At 37.8% G+C, this 26,554-nt stretch overlaps 1 pseudogene across 1 annotated transcript; it reads right to left on the reverse strand.

Annotated features, from left to right (window-relative positions):
- Positions 1–22,887: 22,887 nt before the first annotated feature.
- On the reverse strand, positions 22,888–26,222 carry LOC146950180 (histidine-containing phosphotransfer protein 1-like; annotated as a pseudogene). The gene is made up of 6 exons (XR_015027455.1): positions 25,980–26,222; positions 25,692–25,825; positions 25,551–25,619; positions 23,680–23,763; positions 23,279–23,351; positions 22,888–23,090 (listed from the first exon to the last, which is right to left on the reverse strand). The product of XR_015027455.1 is annotated as a histidine-containing phosphotransfer protein 1-like (transcript).
- Between the last annotated feature and the right edge of the window lie 332 nt (positions 26,223–26,554).

Raw genomic sequence — 26,554 nt, forward strand, 5'->3', positions numbered from 1 at the left:
ACAGAGAGAGAGAAGAAGAACGACACAAAGCAATTATACTGGTTCCTTCCACAATCCGGAAGTAGTCCAGTCCCCCTTGCACTTCCAAGGAGATTTCACTATGAGTAATATCTGATTACAAATGCTCAAGCACACAAGCAAGAGACTTCCTTTGCTCAAGCACACAAGCTAGAGACTTCCTTTGCTCAAGAACACAATCAAGAGACTTCCTGCTCAAGCACAACTGCAAGAGACTTCCTAACTAAACAAAATTACACAGAAAATTGTTTAAGGTTGAACACTTGATATACAATCAGAGGTGCTCACAATACAAATCAGATACAGACTCAATGAACTTAAGAATTTCTAAGATATGACTTTGAGACACAGAAATTCTAAGTGAATGCAGAACAATTTCAGCAGAGGTTTGGTACTTGTGAAAATCTTGTGAGTCTTTCGTTTAGCGTTCTTGCATTACCAAAACTCTAATTCTTCACTCCTTTATATAGAGGTGTGAAAGAGACGTTGTGAAATTGCCAGCACACCAAAGAGTCGTTGTTGAAGCTTGATCTTTCACCAATGATCTTTTGCCTGATTTGGTTGTTGTCCTATGAAGAACCAATTTGAAATCCATTCCTTATCCAAAGGAACATATATGCAGGCGAGACCGTATTCTGGAGCTGTTTTCTTGTCTTGAAGCGTGGACACAAAACAGAGTAGTGGAGAACGTGGTTGTACAATTCGTACAAAGTACAATGTCAACGCTTTCGTCCAAAATGCAAGCACAAGCCTTCAAACACCTTTGAAATGACCGTTGCAAAATTCCACTAATCCTTTGTTTGTGTTTTCGAATCCAATGGACAGCTTTTGCATTGATAATTCTTCAATTCTTGAATCTTTTGCAAATCCAGTTGAGATTCAGCTACTGGTGAAATAGCTTCTGATGAGGCAGCTTCTGATGATGCAGCTTCTGATGATGTGACTTCTGCAGCTTCTGATGACGCAGCTTCTGATGATGTGGCTTCTGGACCTCTTGTCTTCAGAAGCACTATTCTTCAGGAGTGGCTTACTTCAGGAGCGCTATTTCTTCAGGAGCAGCTTGACTTCAGGAGCACTATTTCTTCAGGATCATCTAAGCTTCACTTTCTTTTGCTCTTTATTTGCTCATTCAGAACCAATGATGATGTAACTTTATAATTATGGTCCTGTACACTTGAACAAATATTAGCTAGTCCAATTTACAATTTTTAATACCTTGTTATCATCAAAACTCTTTAAGGTTCATTGTTAAACACATTTTGTTCCAACAATCTCCCCCTTTTTGATGATGACAAACAAAAGTATTTAAAATTGATCAATTGTTGTTAATCTAATTAACAAGTTGACTTTGGGGTTCTGAGGTTTGTAAGCTCAGAATCTGAGGTTTGTAAGCTCAAACTCCCCCTGAGTCTGATAGTATTTAAGGTGAGGTTTGTAAGCTCCCCCTAAGTTCTATCCAGGTTAATTAAATTCATTTTACGCACAATAAAAAATATCAGAGCTTAAAAACAAAATTGAATCATTGAAAGAATTAACTTATAGATAAGAAGAATGGTTCAATTAATTTTACTTGAATTTTGATACTCCTTCGTTCGTTCATAGCTTATACCAATAAGGTAAAAAAAATGATAGAAGTTTTTCAAAAACTTTCAAATGCCATTAATGGGGCTCAGAGCCTTTAAATACTTGTCACATATACTCCCCCTTTTGTCATTATCAAAAAAAAGGTAAAAAATAAGCATAAAAGACAAAAAGATTTGAGAAAAACTCAAACAAAAGAGAGTATACAAGAATTTAATCAGATCAAAAAAAAATATGAACATGAATATCAAAAAAATCAGAAGCAGCTAAACAGTCAGAATCAGTAAGCATTCAGAAGCAAAGAGAATTAAAACAGAATGGTTTCAGAAGCAAGGACTAGGAATTCAAAACAAACAACAAACAAAAAGAAAAACACAAGGGTGTGCAACTAAGTGTTGGTTTGATGTTGTTTCTTCATCTCCTCCATTTCTTCAATCTTCTTCTGCAACAGTTCTTCAAGCTGTTGTTGCCTCTGGAGAAGAGCCTGTTCCCTTTCCTTAGCTTCTTGCTGCTGCTGTGCCATCTGTTTCTTCAGAAGCTTGCACAACCTTGCTTCTCTGGTCAAGTAATCCGTTTCTAAGAAGAAAGGCTGGTTTGCCAGGAGCAGTGTAGAACTTCTTACTCTGAGACTCTGATTCAAATGCTCTATTAGTCTTCTGACTGAAGCTTGCTTGACTCTGATGCATTTAGCCTTGATATCTTCAATAAGCTCAGCTGCCCGGTTCTGAAGAGATGTCCAGGAGTCTTCATATGCACTTGTGAGATCAATTGTCCTTCGTTGATCCACAAGATTATGCAATCTACTAAGGATTGTCAGAAGCTCAGAATTAATATATCCAGATTCCAGGATGTTTGTGGGTGGTTGTTCAAGGATTTCAAGATCAGAATCACTGATTTCCAGATCTTGAACAGGGTTAGGAAGTGGAATGGTAAAGTGTGTTTGTGTGTTTGAAGATGAAGGCTGGTCAGAGGCAATGTGAGTGGTAGAGGTTGAGACTTGAACATTGACTAGAGAGATGTCAACATCCATGGGAGTTGGTTGTGGGGAGTGTTCAATTTCAGTTGGTGGTTGTTGTGGTGAAGTTGATGTTTGAGTGTTGAGTTGGGGGTCAATGGTAGCTGTTGGTGATTGTGGGGGTGTTGTGGGTTTATGTGGTTCAGGTGTTTGTTGATGGGGGTTTTCTGAAACAACGTTTTCAGAAGCAGCTGATTCTGGAGTTGCTTCAGAGGCCTTTTCTGAAGTAGATTTGTCTAAAGGTAACTCACCTGAGTAGTGGAGAGCAAGATTGTCTAAGACAGAAGTGTCTTCTATTGGTTCGGGTGCTGATGGTGAAGAGGGTGAAATGAGGAGAGAGGTGACTGGAATCTGAATTACCTGATCTGCAGGGCCAGCTTCAGAAGTGATCTTTTGTGGATCAGCAGCTTGAGGAACTACTTCTGAAGTTCCCTCTTCTGGAGCATTTTCAAAAATGAGCATCATATCGTCTTCCTCATTGTCTTCAGTGGGCTTACCAGCAATGGCTCTTACTTCAGCCAATTTATCTTTGTAGAACCTATCACAATCTTCCAATCCCAAGGCCTTGAGCTTTTCATTTCTTTGATGAATGTATTGTGCTTTTTGTTCCTTTCTGTCTGATATAAGATCAGAAGCACGTTCATCTGCCATCCTTTTCCTTATTGGAGTCATCTCAACCATAGGACTCACAAGTTGAAGGGGAGCCTTCTTCTTCTTCAGCTTGGGATCAGCCTCTTCTTTCTCCATTTCTTCAAGAGCTTCCTCCAGCTGCTCTTGGGTGATTACCAAATCTGCCTTACCTTTTCTTCTTTTCTGAGGAATAGAGGCAGCACCAACCTTCTGCATCTTTCCTTTTTCCTTGATAGAAACAGGTTTAGCAGCTTCTGACTCAGTACTAGTTCTGGCCTTCTTTCCTTTAGTAGGAGCAGCATCAGATTCAGAACTAGTTCTGGCCCTTTTCCCTTTAGGTGCATCAGAAACAGCAGCTTCTGACACAGCAACTGCTTTGGCCTTCTTGCCTTTCCCTTTAGCAAGAGCAGCTTCCTCCTGAGACCTCGCATCTTCCTCCAAGACGTACTCAGCTACTGATTGAACTAGGAAATCAGAGTCACTTTCCTTAAAGATGGGAGGAAAGTCCCTGATTATCTCAGTTTCAGCAGTTGTCATCTCTAACCACTTTTCATCTTTAGGGGCTTCTTTGATGAACTTCATAGAGCATAAGCTCCTGCTACTGATAGTCCTTTCAGCAGTAGAGACTTCGAAACATCTATCAGAAGCACTCCTTGTCCTTTTTAAGAACTCCAGCACCCTTCCTTGATAAAAGATTTCAGACAGCAATCTTCCATAGGGTACTTGTTTTCTTCCTCTGATAGTGCTTTCATTTATGGCCCAGCAGAGATGATCCATTACATATCTTGGGAAGTTTATCTTTTTTAGAATAGCCATGAAGTAAATTGCTAGCTTCTGTTGATTGTTGGGTTGGTCAGATCCTCCTGCTCTTTGAAAGAAGCAATCATTACTGAATTTCACCAACATCCTGTTGTGAATCTCCATTTCAGAAGGCTTTGCATCTTTCTTCCCACCCAAAAGAGTGTTGTAGTAACCTTGTAGCAGGACATCTTCCTTCCTGACTATTTCTTGGAATCTTCCCTCTGCATCCATCCTACAAGCTTTAGCTATAACGTCCTCAGTGATGGTTATAGGAATGCCCATCACTTCAGACCTTATTTCTAAGCTATCAAATGATGTAGGATTCATATCCATGATCATTTTCCCTTTCTTTGACCCAGCTTGTTTGCTTACGACTTTTGCAGGCTTTTCATTGTACACTTCAGCTTTTAACCAAAAGTCCTTGACCAAGTTCACATATGTTGGCCCATTTAGCATCTTGAAATACTCAGACAGCATTTGAGTCTCTATCAATCCTTCCATGTTTACTTCATACTTCTTGAGTGAAGCAAAATCCACCGGTGACTCTACTTGAACTACTAAGGATTCCCATGGAATATCCATAGTCTTCTCTTTGTAGATTGACCCAGATTCTGATACGCTTTGCTTGTTTGATGTAGATTCTGAAACTTTTGAGCTTGATGATGCCATTTGATGATTGACGAAGATTTGAAGAAGATGAAGATTTTAGGGTTCTAAGGTTGAGAGAATGCGCTTACTTCGCAAGAGGTTTGAGAGCAAATGTGTTTGTTGTGAGTGAGTAGTGTGTGAATTGTCAAAGTGTTAAAAGTAAAACGATTGCAATTCAAAAGAGACAAACAAACATAACATTAATGACAAAATTGGGGGCGCGTGAAAAGTACTTTCAAAGCTATTAAATCATCATTGCCCTTTTAGTTATACACCAACACATACAGGCCACGTAAGAAGTTCACAGAGTGACTACCAAGTTAGTGGGCCAGAAGTTACTTTTTAAAAGGTAACTTCCAACGTTTCCACTAATTCAACTATTCAGAAGCAACAAATCCAGCTTCTGGACTTCAGATGCTGACGTCATCATCAGAAGCGAGTTTTCCTCAGAACCTCAATAAAGAGCTTCTGATGGACTACCGCTTCTGAACTAACTTCAGAACCTAAAATCCTATTCAGGAGCAAGCAAGCATTTAATCAGATACAAAGTGCATGTTCAAATTTTTCTTTATAAAATCAAATCTTTCAACAGTTAAAGGCTTAGTAAATATATCAGCCCATTGATTTTCAGTATCAATGAATTGTATATCTAAAATTCCTTTTTGAACATAATCTCTGATAAAATGGTGTTTGATTTCAATGTGCTTCGCTCTTGAATGCAAAATTGGATTTTTAGACAAACAAATAGCAGCAGTATTATCACAATAAATGGGAATACTGTTAGCAGTCATCTGATAATCTTCCAACTGATGTTTCATCCAGAGTAGTTGTGTACAACAACTTGCAGCTGAAATGTATTCTGCTTCTGCTGTAGACATAGCAATAGTTGTTTGTCTTTTGCTAGCCCAGGATATAAGATTATCACCCAGAAATTGACAGTTGCCACTGGTTGACTTTCTTTCAATCCTATCACCAGCATAATCAGCATCACAGAATCCAATTAGCTTATAATCTAAGGATTTCCTATAAAGGAGTCCAAGATTAGTTGTTCCTTTCAAATACCTGAAGATTCTCTTGACAGAAGTCATATGAGATTCTCTAGGATCTGATTGGAATCTTGCACACAAGCATACACTGAATAAAATATCTGGCCTAGATGCAGTGAGGTATAACAAAGAACCAATCATACCTCTATACAGCTTCTGATCTACTTTAGCTCCTTCATCTTCTTTGCTTAAGTTGCACGTGGGGTGCATTGGAGTGTTCATCACTTTACAATCTTCAAGTTTGAACTTCTTCAGAAGCTCCTTTGTGTACTTTGATTGATGAACATAGACTCCATCTTTGCATTGATTGATTTGAATGCCAAGGAAGAACTTCAGCTCTCCCATCATGCTCATTTCAAATTCATCCTGCATCAACTCAGAAAATTCCTTGCAAAGAGATGCATTAGTAGAACCAAATATTATATCATCAACATATATTTGCACAACAAGAATATCTTTCCCAAGGGTCCTTCTGAAGAGTGTAGTATCAACCTGTCCTCTTTTAAAATCATTTTTGATTAAGAAATTACTTAGTCTATCATACCAAGCTCTGGGAGCTTGTTTCAAGCCATATAGTGATTTCTTCAGTTTAAAAACATGGTCAGGATATTTAATATCCTCAAATCCAGGAGGTTGCTTGACATACACTTCTTCTTCTATGACACCATTTAGAAAAGCACTCTTGACATCCATTTGATATAATATTATGCCATGATTAACTGCATAGGAAAGAAGTAACCTGATTGCTTCCAATCTTGCAACTGGAGCAAACGTTTCAGTGTAATCAATGCCTTCTTGTTGACTATACCCTTGTGCAACAAGCCTGGCTTTGTTTCTTGTTACTTCACCTTGCTCATTCAGCTTGTTTCTGAATACCCATTTTGTTCCAATAATGTTCTTGTGCTGAGGTTTGGGTACCAGATCCCACACATCATTTCTTTGAAATTGATTCAACTCTTCTTGCATAGCTAGGATCCATCCATCATCTGAAAGTGCTTCATCAACTGTTGTAGGTTCAATCATTGAGATTAGTCCAATCATTGACTCCTCTTGTCTGAAATGTGATCTTGTTCTTCTTGGACTATCCTTGTTTCCAATGATTAGCTCCTCAGGATGTGAAGAATTGTGTTTGAATGTGTTTCTGGGAGGATCTGCTTGATGTGAGCCATCTTGTGCTTCATCAGAAGCAGCTTCATCTTGTGCTTCTGATGTGGGTTCAGCTTCTGGACTATCTTCAGACTCAGCTATCTGATCAGGTTCTGGAGTAGCTTCAGGAACCTGTATCTCTGCAGAACTTTCACCTTGCTTTGAAGTTTTATCTTCAAGCTCCTTGTCATCAAATTTAACGTGCATAGATTCTTCAACACAAAGTGTTTCTGAATTATACACTCTGTATGCCTTTGACCTTTCAGAGTAACCTAAAAAGATTCCCCTTTGGGCCTTGGCATCAAATTTCTTTAGGTAGAGCTTGTTGTTCAGAATGTAACATGTACATCCAAATTGATGAAAGTAAGAGATATTGGGTTTTCTTCCTTTAAAGAGTTCATATGCTGTTTTCTCCAAAATAGGTCTAATATAGATCCTGTTCTGAACATAGCATGCTGTATTCACTGCTTCTGCCCAAAAATGTTTTGGTAAATTGTTTTCATGAATCATGGTTCTGGCCATTTCTTGTAAAGTTCTATTCTTTCTCTCTACAACCCCATTTTGTTGTGGTGTTCTAGGAGAAGAGAACTCATGGAAAATTCCATGTTTTTCACAAAAAGCTTCAAATGGCTCATTTTCAAATTCTCCACCATGATCACTTCTGACTTTCAAAATTTTTGATTCTTTTTCAGATTGAATTTGAGTGCAGAAGCTACTGAATACATCACACGCAACATCTTTACTCTTTATGAATTTCACCCAAGTCCATCTGCTGTAATCATCAACAATGACTAATCCATATCTACTTCCATAAAGGGATGCAGTACTCACTGGTCCAAATAAATCAATATGGAGTAATTCTAAAGGTCTTGAGGTTGAAACAATGTCTTTGGTTTTAAAAGATGATTTCACAATTTTCCCTCTCTGACATGCACCACAGAGTGCATCTGAATGATAGTCAATGTCTGGTAGCCCTTTCACAAGTTGTAACTTACTAAGCTTAGAGATTAACCTCCAGTTAGCATGTCCCAACCTTCTGTGCCACATCCATTTCTTATCATTCACTGATAGTAGGCAAACCACCTTCTGATCAGCCAGTTCAGAAAAATTGATTTTATAGACATTGTCAACTCTCTTTCCCTTGAACACAATGGATTTGTCTTTCTTGTTGATTACTGTACAGTTGGGTTTTTCAAAAAGCACATCATAACCATTATCACAAAATTGACTAATGCTCAAAAGGTTATGTTCAAGACCATCTACCAACCATACATTATTAATTGAGGTAGAGGAATTACCAATAGTTCCTGTACCTATGATCTTGCCTGACTGGTTGCCCCCAAATTTCACACTTCCTCCCTCTTTCATTGTTAGGATGAGGAACATGGACTTGTCTCCTGTCATGTGTCTTGAGCAACCGCTGTCTAGGTACCATGATCTTTGCTTTGGCACTGCTCTTAGACATACCTGCATCATTGACATTTTTAGATTTAGGTACCCATTGTTCTATGGGTCCTGGAAGGTTAGTACTTAAGGCTTTACTCTTCACTTCTTGTACCTTGTGCTGTGAGTTGGGTTGCTTCTGATTAACCATCACCTTAGGTTTTGGTACTTCAGAAGCAGTAACTATCTTCTTCTGAAACTTAGACTTCAGAACCCCAGATTTTGGTTTCACCAGACTCTGAGGAATAGGTTCTGATCTTTTCAGGATCCTGACCTTTGAAGTCTTGGAATCAGATTTGATCATAGCCTTTGACTTAGAGTTCTTTGGCGTTGAAGTAATCTTAGCCTTAGGACTAGAAGCTTCAGGTTCTGATTGAACAACAGTTTCCAACTCAGCCCCTTCTGGTACAAAGAATGTTTTCAGACCTTCCTTGATGCATTCACAACAAGATTTTAGATTGGTTTTCTCAAGTTTCACTTCTGGAAAACCAATTCCTCTGCCATTGTTCTTGTAAATGCTATAAATCATAGAAGCTACTCTGCTTCTCGTTTTCATCTTCTGAGTCTGAATCTGATCCAGCTTCTGAAGTTGCTGTTGCTACCAACCCAACAGCTACCTTTGCATCTTCATCAGCTTCCTCTTTATCAGATCCAGATTCACTACCCAAATCATCCCAGGTTGCCATTAAACTCTGCTTAATCTGCTTCTTGAGTTTGCTTGGTTTAAATGTAGACCTCTTTGACTTGTCCTTTGACTTTTCTCTTTGAAGATTAGGGCATTCAGCAATGAAGTGTCCAGGCTTCTTACAGTTGAAGCATCCCTTCTGATCTTCTTTCTTTGAGCTTCTGGAGTTACCCCTTCTGGAGAGAAACTTTCTGTTCTTCTTGGCCAGATATTGAAGTCTGTTTGAGAGCATGGCCATTTCAGCAGCATCTGGTTCAGAATCTGAACTTGACTGTTCTTCCTCTTCAGATTCAACTACTTTGAGAGCTTTTGATGACTTGCCTTTGGATGGAAGAGCTATTGATTTACTCTTCTTAGTAGACTCATGTTCATTAAGAATTAACTCATGAACTTTGAGAGAACTAACAAGATCTTCGACACTTAAAGTGTTTAAATCTTTAGCTTCCTCAATGGCAGTCACTTTTGGTCTCCATCTGGCAGGTAAGCTTCTGAGTATCTTGCTTACATGATCAGAAGCAACATAGCTCTTCTTTAGAATCTGTAGCCCAGAAACTAAGGTTTGAAACCTTGAGTACATCTCCTCAATAGTTTCATCATCCTTCATCTTGAATAACTCATACTGATGTACAAGCAGGAGAGCCTTTGCTTCTTTGACCTTCTTGCTCCCTTCATAATTTGAACAGAGAGAAGCAAACATAGCTTTAGCAGTGGATTTGTCACTCATCTTCATATACTCTGCTTTGGGTATGGCAGTGACAAGGGCTCCTCTGATAATATGATGCTTCTTGTAAAGTTTCCTCAGTTCTGGAGTATGTTTCTTTCTATCCACAACAGCTCCTTCTTCATCAAGGACTAAATCACCAACACCATCTTCCAGAATATCCCATAATTCTTCATCCAGGCTCATGATGTAACTGTAAAAGTTGGTCTTCCACCAAGAGAACTCTTCAGCATCTCCATTGAACTTTGGAACTTTTCCAACACTGGTTTTCTTACTATCACTATAATCATGTGAGACATGTTTATAGCTAGTATCACTAGGACCAGTAGGAGGAGGAGTAGACATGTTTTTCTCAGATCTTTGACTGTTGCACGGTTAAGTGATACACAACAGACCAAGGCTCTAGATACCAATTGAAGGTGAGAAAAACACAAGAAGGGGGGTTGAATTGTGTTTTGAAAAATTCTTCGTTTCTCCTAAAAACTGAACACACTGATCAGAAGCTAGGTGAGACAGCTTCTGAAGTGATAATCAGAATCTAAATGCAGCGGAATAAAATAGAGAGAGAGAGAAGAAGAACGACACAAAGCAATTATACTGGTTCCTTCCACAATCCGGAAGTAGTCCAGTCCCCCTTGCACTTCCAAGGAGATTTCACTATGAGTAATATCTGATTACAAATGCTCAAGCACACAAGCAAGAGACTTCCTTTGCTCAAGCACACAAGCTAGAGACTTCCTTTGCTCAAGAACACAATCAAGAGACTTCCTGCTCAAGCACAACTGCAAGAGACTTCCTAACTAAACAAAATTACACAGAAAATTGTTTAAGGTTGAACACTTGATATACAATCAGAGGTGCTCACAATACAAATCAGATACAGACTCAATGAACTTAAGAATTTCTAAGATATGACTTTGAGACACAGAAATTCTAAGTGAATGCAGAACAATTTCAGCAGAGGTTTGGTACTTGTGAAAATCTTGTGAGTCTTTCGTTTAGCGTTCTTGCATTACCAAAACTCTAATTCTTCACTCCTTTATATAGAGGTGTGAAAGAGACGTTGTGAAATTGCCAGCACACCAAAGAGTCGTTGTTGAAGCTTGATCTTTCACCAATGATCTTTTGCCTGATTTGGTTGTTGTCCTATGAAGAACCAATTTGAAATCCATTCCTTATCCAAAGGAACATATATGCAGGCGAGACCGTATTCTGGAGCTGTTTTCTTGTCTTGAAGCGTGGACACAAAACAGAGTAGTGGAGAACGTGGTTGTACAATTCGTACAAAGTACAATGTCAACGCTTTCGTCCAAAATGCAAGCACAAGCCTTCAAACACCTTTGAAATGACCGTTGCAAAATTCCACTAATCCTTTGTTTGTGTTTTCGAATCCAATGGACAGCTTTTGCATTGATAATTCTTCAATTCTTGAATCTTTTGCAAATCCAGTTGAGATTCAGCTTCTGGTGAAATAGCTTCTGATGAGGCAGCTTCTGATGACGCAGCTTCTGATGATGTGACTTCTGCAGCTTCTGATGACGCAGCTTCTGATGATGTGGCTTCTGGACCTCTTGTCTTCAGAAGCACTATTCTTCAGGAGTGGCTTACTTCAGGAGCGCTATTTCTTCAGGAGCAGCTTGACTTCAGGAGCACTATTTCTTCAGGATCATCTAAGCTTCACTTTCTTTTGCTCTTTATTTGCTCATTCAGAACCAATGATGATGTAACTTTATAATTATGGTCCTGTACACTTGAACAAATATTAGCTAGTCCAATTTACAATTTTTAATACCTTGTTATCATCAAAACTCTTTAAGGTTCATTGTTAAACACATTTTGTTCCAACAATCTCCCCCTTTTTGATGATGACAAACAAAAGTATTTAAAATTGATCAATTGTTGTTAATCTAATTAACAAGTTGACTTTGGGGTTCTGAGGTTTGTAAGCTCAGAATCTGAGGTTTGTAAGCTCAAACTCCCCCTGAGTCTGATAGTATTTAAGGTGAGGTTTGTAAGCTCCCCCTAAGTTCTATCCAGGTTAATTAAATTCATTTTACGCACAATAAAAAATATCAGAGCTTAAAAACAAAATTGAATCATTGAAAGAATTAACTTATAGATAAGAAGAATGGTTCAATTAATTTTACTTGAATTTTGATACTCCTTCGTTCGTTCATAGCTTATACCAATAAGGTAAAAAAAATGATAGAAGTTTTTCAAAAACTTTCAAATGCCATTAATGGGGCTCAGAGCCTTTAAATACTTGTCACATATACTCCCCCTTTTGTCATTATCAAAAAAAAGGTAAAAAATAAGCATAAAAGACAAAAAGATTTGAGAAAAACTCAAACAAAAGAGAGTATACAAGAATTTAATCAGATCAAAAAAAATATATGAACATGAATATCAAAAAAATCAGAAGCAGCTAAACAGTCAGAATCAGTAAGCATTCAGAAGCAAAGAGAATTAAAACAGAATGGTTTCAGAAGCAAGGACTAGGAATTCAAAACAAACAACAAACAAAAAGAAAAACACAAGGGTGTGCAACTAAGTGTTGGTTTGATGTTGTTTCTTCATCTCCTCCATTTCTTCAATCTTCTTCTGCAACAGTTCTTCAAGCTGTTGTTGCCTCTGGAGAAGAGCCTGTTCCCTTTCCTTAGCTTCTTGCTGCTGCTGTGCCATCTGTTTCTTCAGAAGCTTGCACAACCTTGCTTCTCTGGTCAAGTAATCCGTTTCTAAGAAGAAAGGCTGGTTTGCCAGGAGCAGTGTAGAACTTCTTACTCTGAGACTCTGATTCAAATGCTCTATTAGTCTTCTGACTGAAGCTTGCTTGACTCTGATGCATTTAGCCTTGATATCTTCAATAAGCTCAGCTGCCCGGTTCTGAAGAGATGTCCAGGAGTCTTCATATGCACTTGTGAGATCAATTGTCCTTCGTTGATCCACAAGATTATGCAATCTACTAAGGATTGTCAGAAGCTCAGAATTAATATATCCAGATTCCAGGATGTTTGTGGGTGGTTGTTCAAGGATTTCAAGATCAGAATCACTGATTTCCAGATCTTGAACAGGGTTAGGAAGTGGAATGGTAAAGTGTGTTTGTGTGTTTGAAGATGAAGGCTGGTCAGAGGCAATGTGAGTGGTAGAGGTTGAGACTTGAACATTGACTAGAGAGATGTCAACATCCATGGGAGTTGGTTGTGGGGAGTGTTCAATTTCAGTTGGTGGTTGTTGTGGTGAAGTTGATGTTTGAGTGTTGAGTTGGGGGTCAATGGTAGCTGTTGGTGATTGTGGGGGTGTTGTGGGTTTATGTGGTTCAGGTGTTTGTTGATGGGGGTTTTCTAAAACAACGTTTTCAGAAGCAGCTGCTTCTGGAGTTGCTTCAGAGGCCTTTTCTGAAGTAGATTTGTCTAAAGGTAACTCACCTGAGTAGTGGAGAGCAAGATTGTCTAAGACAGAAGTGTCTTCTATTGGTTCGGGTGCTGATGGTGAAGAGGGTGAAATGAGGAGAGAGGTGACTGGAATCTGAATTACCTGATCTGCAGGGCCAGCTTCAGAAGTGATCTTTTGTGGATCAGCAGCTTGAGGAACTACTTCTGAAGTTCCCTCTTCTGGAGCATTTTCAAAAATGAGCATCATATCGTCTTCCTCATTGTCTTCAGTGGGCTTACCAGCAATGGCTCTTACTTCAGCCAATTTATCTTTGTAGAACCTATCACAATCTTCCAATCCCAAGGCCTTGAGCTTTTCATTTCTTTAATGAATGTATTGTGCTTTTTGTTCCTTTCTGTCTGATATAAGATCAGAAGCACGTTCATCTGCCATCCTTTTCCTTATTGGAGTCATCTCAACCATAGGACTCACAAGTTGAAGGGGAGCCTTCTTCTTCTTCAGCTTGGGATCAGCCTCTTCTTTCTCCATTTCTTCAAGAGCTTCCTCCAGCTGCTCTTAGGTGATTACCAAATCTGCCTTACCTTTTCTTCTTTTCTGAGGAATAGAGGCAGCACCAACCTTCTGCATCTTTCCTTTTTCCTTGATAGAAACAGGTTTAGCAGCTTCTGACTCAGTACTAGTTCTGGCCTTCTTTCCTTTAGTAGGAGCAGCATCAGATTCAGAACTAGTTCTGGCCCTTTTCCCTTTAGGTGCATCAGAAACAGCAGCTTCTGACACAGCAACTGCTTTGGCCTTCTTGCCTTTCCCTTTAGCAAGAGCAGCTTCCTCCTGAGACCTCGCATCTTCCTCCAAGACGTACTCAGCTACTGATTGAACTAGGAAATCAGAGTCACTTTCCTTAAAGATGGGAGGAAAGTCCCTGATTATCTCAGTTTCAGCAGTTGTCATCTCTAACCACTTTTCATCTTTAGGGGCTTCTTTGATGAACTTCATAGAGCATAAGCTCCTGCTACTGATAGTCCTTTCAGCAGTAGAGACTTCGAAACATCTATCAGAAGCACTCCTTGTCCTTTTTAAGAACTCCAGCACCCTTCCTTGATAAAAGATTTCAGACAGCAATCTTCCATAGGGTACTTGTTTTCTTCCTCTGATAGTGCTTTCATTTATGGCCCAGCAGAGATGATCCATTACATATCTTGGGAAGTTTATCTTTTTCAGAATAGCCATGAAGTAAATTGCTAGCTTCTGTTGATTGTTGGGTTGGTCAGATCCTCCTGCTCTTTGAAAGAAGCAATCATTACTGAATTTCACCAACATCCTGTTGTGAATCTCCATTTCAGAAGGCTTTGCATCTTTCTTCCCACCCAAAAGAGTGTTGTAGTAACCTTGTAGCAGGACATCTTCCTTCCTGACTATTTCTTGGAATCTTCCCTCTGCATCCATCCTACAAGCTTTAGCTATAACGTCCTCAGTGATGGTTATAGGAATGCCCATCACTTCAGACCTTATTTCTAAGCTATCAAATGATGTAGGATTCATATCCATGATCATTTTCCCTTTCTTTGACCCAGCTTGTTTGCTTACGACTTTTGCAGGCTTTTCATTGTACACTTCAGCTTTTAACCAAAAGTCCTTGACCAAGTTCACATATGTTGGCCCATTTAGCATCTTGAAATACTCAGACAGCATTTGAGTCTCTATCAATCCTTCCATGTTTACTTCATACTTCTTGAGTGAAGCAAAATCCACCGGTGACTCTACTTGAACTACTAAGGATTCCCATGGAATATCCATAGTCTTCTCTTTGTAGATTGACCCAGATTCTGATACGCTTTGCTTGTTTGATGTAGATTCTGAAACTTTTGAGCTTGATGATGCCATTTGATGATTGACGAAGATTTGAAGAAGATGAAGATTTTAGGGTTCCAAGGTTGAGAGAATGCGCTTACTTCGCAAGAGGTTTGAGAGCAAATGTGTTTGTTGTGAGTGAGTAGTGTGTGAATTGTCAAAGTGTTAAAAGTAAAACGATTGCAATTAAAAAGAGACAAACAAACATAACATTAATGACAAAATTGGGGGCGCGTGAAAAGTACTTTCAAAGCTATTAAATCATCATTGCCCTTTTAGTTATACACCAACACATACAGGCCACGTAAGAAGTTCACAGAGTGACTACCAAGTTAGTGGGCCAGAAGTTACTTTTTAAAAGGTAACTTCCAACGTTTCCACTAATTCAACTATTCAGAAGCAACAAATCCAGCTTCTGGACTTCAGATGCTGACGTCATCATCAGAAGCGAGTTTTCCTCAGAACCTCAATAAAGAGCTTCTGATGGACTACCGCTTCTGAACTAACTTCAGAACCTAAAATCCTATTCAGGAGCAAGCAAGCATTTAATCAGATACAAAGTGCATGTTTAAATTTTTCTTTATAAAATCAAATCTTTCAACAGTTAAAGGCTTAGTAAATATATCAGCCCATTGATTTTCAGTATCAATGAATTGTATATCTAAAATTCCTTTTTGAACATAATCTCTGATAAAATGGTGTTTGATTTCAATGTGCTTCGCTCTTGAATGCAAAATTGGATTTTTAGACAAACAAATAGCAGCAGTATTATCACAATAAATGGGAATACTGTTAGCAGTCATCTGATAATCTTCCAACTGATGTTTCATCCAGAGTAGTTGTGTACAACAACTTGCAGCTGAAATGTATTCTGCTTCTGCTGTAGACATAGCAATAGTTGTTTGTCTTTTGCTAGCCCAGGATATAAGATTATCACCCAGAAATTGACAGTTGCCACTGGTTGACTTTCTTTCAATCCTATCACCAGCATAATCAGCATCACAGAATCCAATTAGCTTATAATCTAAGGATTTCCTATAAAGGAGTCCAAGATTAGTTGTTCCTTTCAAATACCTGAAGATTCTCTTGACAGAAGTCATATGAGATTCTCTAGGATCTGATTGGAATCTTGCACACAAGCATACACTGAATAAAATATCTGGCCTAGATGCAGTGAGGTATAACAAAGAACCAATCATACCTCTATACAGCTTCTGATCTACTTTAGCTCCTTCATCTTCTTTGCTTAAGTTGCACGTGGGGTGCATTGGAGTGTTCATCACTTTACAATCTTCAAGTTTGAACTTCTTCAGAAGCTCCTTTGTGTACTTTGATTGATGAACATAGACTCCATCTTTGCATTGATTGATTTGAATGCCAAGGAAGAACTTCAGCTCTCCCATCATGCTCATTTCAAATTCATCCTGCATCAACTCAGAAAATTCCTTGCAAAGAGATGCATTAGTAGAACCAAATATTATATCATCAACATATATTTGCACAACAAGAATATCTTTCCCAAGGGTCCTTCTGAAGAGTGTAGTATCAACCTGTCCTCTTTTAAAATCATTTTTGATTAAGAAATTACTTAGTCTATCATACCAAGCTCTGGGAGCTTGTTTCAAGCCATATAGTGATTTCTTCAGTTTAAAAACATGGTCAGGATATTTAATATCCTCAAATCCAGGAGGTTGCTTGACATACACTTCTTCTTCTATGACACCATTTAGAAAAGCACTCTTGACATCCATTTGATATAATATTATGCCATGATTAACTGCATAGGAAAGAAGTAACCTGATTGCTTCCAATCTTGCAACTGGAGCAAACGTTTCAGTGTAATCAATGCCTTCTTGTTGACTATACCCTTGTGCAACAAGCCTGGCTTTGTTTCTTGTTACTTCACCTTGCTCATTCAGCTTGTTTCTGAATACCCATTTTGTTCCAATAATGTTCTTGTGCTGAGGTTTGGGTACCAGATCCCACACATCATTTCTTTGAAATTGATTCAACTCTTCTTGCATAGCTAGGATCCATCCATCATCTGAAAGTGCTTCATCAACTGTTGTAGGTTCAATCATTGAGATTAGTCCAATCATTGACTCCTCTTGTCTGAAATGTGATCTTGTTCTTCTTGGACTATCCTTGTTTCCAATGATTAGCTCCTCAGGATGTGAAGACTTGTGTTTGAATGTGTTTCTGGGAGGATCTGCTTGATGTGAGCCATCTTGTGCTTCATCAGAAGCAGCTTCATCTTGTGCTTCTGATGTGGGTTCAGCTTCTGGACTATCTTCAGACTCAGCTATCTGATCAGGTTCTGGAGTAGCTTCAGGAACCTGTATCTCTGCAGAACTTTCACCTTGCTTTGAAGTTTTATCTTCAAGCTCCTTGTCATCAAATTTAACGTGCATAGATTCTTCAACACAAAGTGTTTCTGAATTATACACTCTGTATGCCTTTGACCTTTCAGAGTAACCTAAAAAGATTCCCCTTTGGGCCTTGACATCAAATTTCTTTAGGTAGAGCTTGTTGTTCAGAATGTAACATGTACATCCAAATTGATGAAAGTAAGAGATATTGGGTTTTCTTCCTTTAAAGAGTTCATATGCTGTTTTCTCCAAAATAGGTCTAATATAGATCCTGTTCTGAACATAGCATGCTGTATTCACTGCTTCTGCCCAAAAATGTTTTGGTAAATTGTTTTCATGAATCATGGTTCTGGCCATTTCTTGTAAAGTTCTATTCTTTCTCTCTACAACCCCATTTTGTTGTGGTGTTCTAGGAGAAGAGAACTCATGGAAAATTCCATGTTTTTCACAAAAAGCTTCAAATGGCTCATTTTCAAATTCTCCACCATGATCACTTCTGACTTTCAAAATTTTTGATTCTTTTTCAGATTGAATTTGAGTGCAGAAGCTACTGAATACATCACACGCAACATCTTTACTCTTTATGAATTTCACCCAAGTCCATCTGCTGTAATCATCAACAATGACTAATCCATATCTACTTCCATATAGGGATGCAGTACTCACTGGTCCAAATAAATCAATATGGAGTAATTCTAAAGGTCTTGAGGTTGAAACAATGTCTTTGGTTTTAAAAGATGATTTCACAATTTTCCCTCTCTGACATGCACCACAGAGTGCATCTGAATGATAGTCAATGTCTGGTAGCCCTTTCACAAGTTGTAACTTACTAAGCTTAGAGATTAACCTCCAGTTAGCATGTCCCAACCTTCTGTGCCACATCCATTTCTTATCATTCACTGATAGTAGGCAAACCACCTTCTGATCAGCCAGTTTAGAAAAATTGATTTTATAGACATTGTCAACTCTCTTTCCCTTGAACACAATGGATTTGTCTTTCTTGTTGATTACTGTACAGTTGGGTTTTTCAAAAAGCACATCATAACCATTATCACAAAATTGACTAATGCTCAAAAGGTTATGTTCAAGACCATCTACCAACCATACATTATTAATTGAGGTAGAGGAATTACCAATAGTTCATGTACCTATGATCTTGCCTGACTGGTTGCCCCCAAATTTCACACTTCCTCCCTCTTTCATTGTTAGGATGAGGAACATGGACTTGTCTCCTGTCATGTGTCTTGAGCAACCGCTGTCTAGGTACCATGATCTTTGCTTTGGCACTGCTCTTAGACATACCTGCATCATTGACATTTTTAGATTTAGGTACCCATTGTTCTATGGGTCCTGGAAGGTTAGTACTTAAGGCTTTACTCTTCACTTCTTGTACCTTGTGCTGTGAGTTGGGTTGCTTCTGATTAACCATCACCTTAGGTTTTGGTACTTCAGAAGCAGTAACTATCTTCTTCTGAAACTTAGACTTCAGAACCCCAGATTTTGGTTTCACCAGACTCTGAGGAATAGGTTCTGATCTTTTCAGGATCCTGACCTTTGAAGTCTTGGAATCAGATTTGATCATAGCCTTTGACTTAGAGTTCTTTGGCGTTGAAGTAATCTTAGCCTTAGGGCTTGAAGCTTCAGGTTCTGATTGAACAACAGTTTCCAACTCAGCCCCTTCTGGTACAAAGAATGTTTTCAGACCTTCCTTGATGCATTCACAACAAGATTTTAGATTGGTTTTCTCAAGTTTCACTTCTGGAAAACCAATTCCTCTGCCATTGTTCTTGTAAATGCTATAAATCATAGAAGCTACTCTGCTTCTCGTTTTCATCTTCTGAGTCTGAATCTGATCCAGCTTCTGAAGTTGCTGTTGCTACCAACCCAACAGCTACCTTTGCATCTTCATCAGCTTCCTCTTTATCAGATCCAGATTCACTACCCAAATCATCCCAGGTTGCCATTAAACTCTGCTTAATCTGCTTCTTGAGTTTGCTTGGTTTAAATGTAGACCTCTTTGACTTGTCCTTTGACTTTTCTCTTTGAAGATCAGGGCATTCAGCAATGAAGTGTCCAGGCTTCTTACAGTTGAAGCATCCCTTCTGATCTTCTTTCTTTGAGCTTCTGGAGTTACCCCTTCTGGAGAGAAACTTTCTGTTCTTCTTGGCCAGATATTGAAGTCTGTTTGAGAGCATGGCCATTTCAGCAGCATCTGGTTCAGAATCTGAACTTGACTGTTCTTCCTCTTCAGATTCAACTACTTTGAGAGCTTTTGATGACTTGCCTTTGGATGGAAGAGCTATTGATTTACTCTTCTTAGTAGACTCATGTTCATTAAGAATTAACTCATGAACTTTGAGAGAACTAACAAGATCTTCGACACTTAAAGTGTTTAAATCTTTAGCTTCCTCAATGGCAGTCACTTTTGGTCTCCATCTGGCAGGTAAGCTTCTGAGTATCTTGCTTACATGATCAGAAGCAACATAGCTCTTCTTTAGAATCTGTAGCCCAGAAACTAAGGTTTGAAACCTTGAGTACATCTCCTCAATAGTTTCATCATCCTTCATCTTGAATAACTCATACTGATGTACAAGCAGGAGAGCCTTTGCTTCTTTGACCTTCTTGCTCCCTTCATAATTTGAACAGAGAGAAGCAAACATAGCTTTAGCAGTGGATTTGTCACTCATCTTCATATACTCTGCTTTGGGTATGGCAGTGACAAGGGCTCCTCTGATAATATGATGCTTCTTGTAAAGTTTCCTCAGTTCTGGAGTATGTTTCTTTCTATCCACAGCAGCTCCTTCTTCATCAAGGACTAAATCACCAACACCATCTTCCAGAATATCCCATAATTCTTCATCCAGGCTCATGATGTAACTGTAAAAGTTGGTCTTCCACCAAGAGAACTCTTCAGCATCTCCATTGAACTTTGGAACTTTTCCAACACTGGTTTTCTTACTATCACTATAATCATGTGAGACATGTTTATAGCTAGTATCACTAGGACCAGTAGGAGGAGGAGTAGACATGTTTTTCTCAGATCTTTGACTGTTGCACGGTTAAGTGATACACAACAGACCAAGGCTCTAGATACCAATTGAAGGTGAGAAAAACACAAGAAGGGGGGTTGAATTGTGTTTTGAAAAATTCTTCGTTTCTCCTAAAAACTGAACACACTGATCAGAAGCTAGGTGAGACAGCTTCTGAAGTGATAATCAGAATCTAAATGCAGCGGAATAAAATAGAGAGAGAGAGAAGAAGAACGACACAAAGCAATTATACTGGTTCCTTCCACAATCCGGAAGTAGTCCAGTCCCCCTTGCACTTCCAAGGAGATTTCACTATGAGTAATATCTGATTACAAATGCTCAAGCACACAAGCAAGAGACTTCCTTTGCTCAAGCACACAAGCTAGAGACTTCCTTTGCTCAAGAACACAATCAAGAGACTTCCTGCTCAAGCACAACTGCAAGAGACTTCCTAACTAAACAAAATTACACAGAAAATTGTTTAAGGTTGAACACTTGATATACAATCAGAGGTGCTCACAATACAAATCAGATACAGACTCAATGAACTTAAGAATTTCTAAGATATGACTTTGAGACACAGAAATTCTAAGTGAATGCAGAACAATTTCAGCAGAGGTTTGGTACTTGTGAAAATCTTGTGAGTCTTTCGTTTAGCGTTCTTGCATTACCAAAACTCTAATTCTTCACTCCTTTATATAGAGGTGTGAAAGAGACGTTGTGAAATTGCCAGCACACCAAAGAGTCGTTGTTGAAGCTTGATCTTTCACCAATGATCTTTTGCCTGATTTGGTTGTTGTCCTATGAAGAACCAATTTGAAATCCATTCCTTATCCAAAGGAACATATATGCAGGCGAGACCGTATTCTGGAGCTATTTTCTTGTCTTGAAGCGTGGACACAAAACAGAGTAGTGGAGAACGTGGTTGTACAATTCGTACAAAGTACAATGTCAACGCTTTCGTCCAAAATGCAAGCACAAGCCTTCAAACACCTTTGAAATGACCGTTGCAAAATTCCACTAATCCTTTGTTTGTGTTTTCGAATCCAATGGACAGCTTTTGCATTGATAATTCTTCAATTCTTGAATCTTTTGCAAATCCAGTTGAGATTCAGCTTCTGGTGAAATAGCTTCTGATGAGGCAGCTTCTGATGATGCAGCTTCTGATGATGTGACTTCTGCAGCTTCTGATGACGCAGCTTCTGATGATGTGGCTTCTGGACCTCTTGTCTTCAGAAGCACTATTCTTCAGGAGTGGCTTACTTCAGGAGCGCTATTTCTTCAGGAGCAGCTTGACTTCAGGAGCACTATTTCTTCAGGATCATCTAAGCTTCACTTTCTTTTGCTCTTTATTTGCTCATTCAGAACCAATGATGATGTAACTTTATAATTATGGTCCTGTACACTTGAACAAATATTAGCTAGTCCAATTTACAATTTTTAATACCTTGTTATCATCAAAACTCTTTAAGGTTCATTGTTAAACACATTTTGTTCCAACACACTCTCCCAAGGTGTTTACAATAGACTCTTCACTCATGTGTTTCCCAACCCCATGAATCTTCCCCAAAAGGCACCAACCCTTTTCCCAAGAGCCCCCTCTTTTGGTTCTCTAAGATTCACATCTTGAAGCTTTGAACCTCACCTAAAGACCCTCAACATTTAGTATCTAAAACCCTAAAAGTTCCCTCCTTTGGTTTCCATGAGATTCACCAAGCTTACCCAACAAAATGGGTCATGGAGTGCTTAAAACGTGTTTCAGATCTGTCAAAATCGTGTCACGTTTGTCCAAATCGTGACACGGTTGATACGTACGACCCAACGTACGACCAACCTTATCCTGAAAACTTGCCCAGCAAGCCGAAAATCGTGTCACGTTTTCCCAAAATCGTGTCACGATTGAACATCCAGAAAACATGTTCACGACATACCAAAATCGTGCCACGCTCACGAAATCGTGTCACGATTTCTCTGTTCCTCCAAAACTCCAAAACACCAAATTTTGAGTCATCCTCAACATGAGGTAACTGAAATTAATGAAAAAATCGTATTCAGAGACTTGAAAAATTCACTACCTTCAAATTAAATGGCAATTCTACAGTAACTAGAGGTTTAACACACCCGCTATGACCTCTGAATTATATTTTCCCGTCAAGGTCCATTGCTTATCTGATAAAAAAATGTTTTATCTTTTTTATGATACTTGTTGAAGTGTGTCGGGGCTTTGAACTCAGCTACATACTTGCAAAGACATAGATGCTAAAAATTATCCTACTTTCGGAAAAAAATTGTAGAACACTTGACATAAAAAAATTTCAATTTTATATATTGATATTTTGGGTTATTTTATAGAATCATGATACTTCATAAAAGAAAATTAATAATAGACATAAGATAACTTCTCTAACGAGCAAGAAGTTATCTTATGTTTGAAAAAGTTTGCAAAAGCACCGTCAAGAAGTATGGAAGAAAAACCATAAATTGGAGAAAGATTTGCTCCTAAAGAAAACATGATTTTTGTACGCGAACAAGAGACATGGTCCAGCATCATTAACATCGAAACAACAAATTATTCGAAAACATAATACAAACAACAGTTTGAAACAACACATTATCCGAAAACATAATTCTTATCCAACGGATGGAAAATTCGACAGCACAGATGAATTCTAGTTTGAAGAGTTTGATCTCTCAAGTCTGATAATCCTTCGCTCCATCTGCAAATTGATCAAAGTAATCAAACATATTAATATATCATACAAACTTTGGAAACTCAAGAATTGTTTCCCTTTCATGCAGTTAGTATATAAGATGCATTTTAAAGAGCTAAAAGAGTTCATGCAGCTATGCCCTTTCATGGACAGGTCGTTATCGCTTATGTGAGAGGGAGAAAAATGTAACATACCTGAACAAAGGTCTCCAACTTTCTCTTGGTAGTAGCAAACTGATGTTTTACCCAGACCAATGTTAGATCAAACCTGAGCAGCAAAATAAACAGACAAAAGTTAGATGGAAGGTATATAAAACTATCAAGACGTTACCAAATATAGAAGATACATACTAATAAAGATAAAATAAATTTATTTATTCTAATATGCGTCAACCCACTTTCTTATTTTATTTTTTCTTACAAGAAAGAGCAAGAACTCCTAACCATACATGAGTGTAGATAATTATTTATCTGTTTCCTAGAAGGTCTTGTTCAGTATTCTTCTACAAAAGAAGTTTTAATAGATAGCAGAAATAAACCACAGTCCACGGAGAGACAAACGATCAAATCATGGACAATTCAGGCCAGGCACTTACATTCTTTTGTTCATCTCGTCGCAAGCTTTAACGAATTCAGGACATGCAATCCTCATATACTCAGCACCAATGCGGCAATATCAACTCGAAATTTAAGCTATAACAAATGCTAAAAGATGTAATATGCTTATAATTCTTATATGATAGGCACTTGTGAATTGTGATGTTATCAGTAGAGCTTTCCAAATTAATGCAAACATCATCTTATATAAAGAAACAAACAATAAAAAAATTACACAGAAATACAAACACAAATATTCGAGCTCAAGACTTGCTGCTACTACAAACATCCTCATATACCCAAAAATGAGACAACTATATTGTTCTGCAGTACTGAAGAGTATATGGAAAAGTGTACATGATAGGGTTGTTTAAGCATGCATGCATTTAAATTTACAGTTAAATTTATGTGAGAACTAGTGCATGTTTAAGCATGCATGCATATGCATTGAAATTATTTACAGCTAAATGTAATACCAGAGGGAAATTGACCGGATCAAATCAGTGTTCTTACCCAAAATTATACATGTTAATATAATACTAGAGGGGATATTATGGATAGCTAAATGCAATAAAACTTGGAGTGTAATGAATTCTAAGCGCTAAAACTTGTGGCCTGATGATAAAAAGCATAGCATTTTAGATCAACCAGTGTCAAATTAGAAGCAAACGAGAACCTATTACTTGAACTTCTATGCAGAACTGCACTGTAAGACAAAGCAGTATATGCAAGTTATCAAGTTTTAAAAGATTACGCATATCTATATTTAAATTCATAATCCATACAAGAATAATAAATCCATTATCATATTTTCAATGCATGATTTGGATTGGATTTTTTAAAAGATTTTAGTGGATTGTTAATGAATTTTTTTGATCCATCCATTACAATTCAAATCCATATCAATCCAATGCATCCATCTTGCCACCCCCTATATATACAAGATATCATCTGTCCAACTGAAATACTTGTTTAAGTACTTATTTATTTATAAGAGTAATGCTATTTATAAAGAGGTCGGACTACAGACACACTCATTTACATGCATGTCAAAAAAAAAAAAGTGATATCTATGTCTCATTACTATCAACATCGATTAGGTAATGTTGAGAGTTTCACATTTGATGAGGTATGACTTGCAAATGTGTTTATATAATTAGGAGACGTCACTCACGTTACAGGGCGGTTTTGTAGGGCTGAGTTCGACTCAATCCAAATTTTAAGATAGTATCAGAGTTTAGTCAAGACCTGTTTGGCTACTCGTTATCAGGTCATGCTCTAGATGTCAAGTCCTAACCATGGTGGAGTGTATTGAGAATCCTATATGATCTAAAAATGTGCTTATACGTAGGAGACATCTCTCTTCTTACAAGTTAGTTTTGCAGGGTTCAGTTTAGGCTTAACCTAAATTTTAAGAGGTAACATTACAAAGTTATATAATGGGATGTCAAACCAGTATCGATAAAAATATGGCACAATAACATGGTTTTTTAATAAGTAAAATATAAGATATAAATTTTTGTTTTAATTCTACTGCATTTAAGTTTTTGTTTGACATTTCTGGTAAATATAATCAGCTAGATTTATGCCACCTTCTCATTTATGAGAACATGCAATAGTTTATCATGAGCTTGAAAATGATTATGCATAAAAATATATTGTTTGTAAGCTCTAATGCATGACAACAGGACTAAACTCTATGCATATTCATGGTACAATCAATGATGGGCATATCAAACTAAATAGTAATAACACATCAGAAAATCTCTTCTCAAAATTGTAAGAATATAAGGATATATATGGGTGCAGTGTATGAATGGTCATTCCTGTTAGACTTAGAAAAATTGTGATAAAAGGATGTTAAAGGTACCTTTCACTTTTATCCTGAACTTGACGAGCTAGAGGAGCCAACTTAGAGAAGTCAAATGCTGAATTAGCACTGTATATATAGACAAAATAGTTAGATAATCAGCTTGAAAATGGAAAACCCTAAAATGAGCAGAAACATTACACATCAAGTGACATCTCAGCAAGGATCAAGCCAACATCAGCAAAATATGTTTCTATCTGCCGCACAACACGGTCTCGTCGTTCCACGGTGTTATTCAAACCTACCATCGCATTAAACCGATCATTGACAACGCCCTGCAAAAAATGAAAAAAAAACACCAAATATATATTTGAACATTCTTTCAAATAAGACAAATCGCTGAAACCACAACAAGATTATATTCACATACATTTCAAATTTAAACATGTACAGATGAAAATTAAATCACTTCAGATTGATTTTTTTTACCTCATCAAGCAATGCACTCAAGTATCCTTGCATCAGTCCTTTCAGAATTTCCATAGTCATGATCCCTAAGAAACAGAAATATATCTTCCCTTGAGAAGAAAAACTATAAGGAAGATTGATGCTTTAGTTGGAAGAGATTATTCTTCACGAGGAGTGTCACTTAGGTTTTAAATAAAAAGGTAAAGACAAGCAAAAGCTGTCAGCCAGCTGAACTGAATGAGTAGAGATGGAAAAAATCTGTCAGTTATCTTGGATTCAGCACAAAAGCTTATGAAATTTAGCATTGAAATGTGCAAATTAACATTCACGCCATAGCAAAAGACAAATTTCAAGGGGCAGTTTCCTTTTCTTAGTCTTTAGGAATTAGGATACGTTTGTTTTAGGATTATCAAGATATTCTTGGGAAAGTACATTTCTATGGCAGTTACTTTTCAATGATATGTGAATAGAAATTATCCAGTAATTAACTCAACCATTAACCTTAACTCTACTTCTTTCTACCATTTTTTTTTCTCCCATTATTTGAATTTGTTGTAAACTAAAAATGTTTCGAATTTTTTTTTCGGACAAACATT

Source organism: Medicago sativa, chromosome 2 (genome assembly GCF_051527215.1).
Source record: "Medicago sativa cultivar Bolivia chromosome 2, Bolivia_mono, whole genome shotgun sequence".
NCBI classification, from domain to species: Eukaryota; Viridiplantae; Streptophyta; class Magnoliopsida; order Fabales; family Fabaceae; genus Medicago; species Medicago sativa.